The sequence below is a fragment of the Dermacentor albipictus genome, chromosome 5 (genome assembly GCF_038994185.2).
Source record: "Dermacentor albipictus isolate Rhodes 1998 colony chromosome 5, USDA_Dalb.pri_finalv2, whole genome shotgun sequence".
In the NCBI taxonomy this organism is placed as follows: domain Eukaryota; kingdom Metazoa; phylum Arthropoda; class Arachnida; order Ixodida; family Ixodidae; genus Dermacentor; species Dermacentor albipictus.
Window position 1 is genome coordinate 154,531,381 of NC_091825.1, and position 1,464 is coordinate 154,532,844.

A 1,464-nucleotide genomic window follows, 5' to 3' on the forward strand; every position below is an offset into this window, starting at 1 on the left:
CCGCTGTAAAGTGTTTTGATAAAGGCTACGTAGCTGGAGTTGCAGCTAAACTTTTTGAAAACATTGTGATTATGACAACTGAAATACGATGGTTTCCTGCGCATATGGGGAAAGTGGACGAGACTCGGGTAAACCTCAATGAGGTTGCTCATGACTTGGCACGAGGACTTGCTAACCGTGACAGTCACAACCGAGCCGTTCACCATCAAGCGAAGGAATCCAGAGATCATTTATTAACATACAATGATGTTACCAAACATTACTATTTAGGACGCAGACAATTCCCATTGCCACATTCAAAACTGAACAGGGCTCAGGCAGTCTCACTGCGCTTATTGCAAACGGGTACATATCCCACACCGTACACCATTAATAAAATATATCCAGAGAGGGAGATTAAGATGGAATGCAATGATTGTAATGGCATCATTGGAATCAGACATATGCTGGCGGGGTGTCCCGCGACTCTCCCCAACCTCGTTGAAGAATGGACACAGTGGGAGAAAAGGATTCAAAGCCCATTGTTTCAGGACCAACTAAGGGCAGTCCAGAGGGCCCATGATGTCGCTGAAAGGCTTGGCCTGACAGTGCCAACGTGGGAGCGGCCCGCCTTGGCTTGAGAAGTCGAGCCTCCGGACCTCAGTACAATAAAAGTTTTCACACACACACTAAGCGCCCCACTAAGGCGCTTGTAGCCTTTCCGATAAATGCACGCCTCAGTGAGACTCGGCAAATAACATTTGTGCTGCTGCATTTCGCGCGCGTCTTTCTGTAAGGGTGCACATGCACGCGTGTTCATTTGTGTGTTGGTGTGGGCGTGCACTATTGTTCTCACTCCAATACTTGCATTTTTAACCTTCTCCTGCGAAGTAGCTTGTCAAGCCTGTCGCCATAGACTAATCTCTCCAGATGCCATTATACTATCTCTCTTTAGCACTACCTAAAAATTATGCGAAATTTGGGGAAATTAAAACTTAGCCCTTAGGAAAACACACACACACACACACACACACACACACACACACACACACACACACACACACACACACACACACACACACACACACACACACACACACACACACGCACGCACGCACGCACGCACGCACGCACGCACACACACACACACACACATATACACACACACGCACGCACACACACGCACGCACGCACACACACACAAAGTGCGGAAGTTATGCAGTGAGGCTGTGGTATCGACGGGCCAGAAGTATCTGATTGCACTGCGTGGCGTAAGTTCTCAACAGATGCAAGTAAACCAGTACACAAGTAAAAATATTATTTCTTTACGCAGTGGAACGTAATCTCGGAATGATGCCTCTCCGTCTTGCTCTCAACTCCGTGTTCCCTTTATTTATTTATTATTATTTTTTTTCCTGGTCAACACGTTAGATGAAGATTATGATGAGCCGGTAGGCATCACTATATAGAAACAGGCACTGCTTG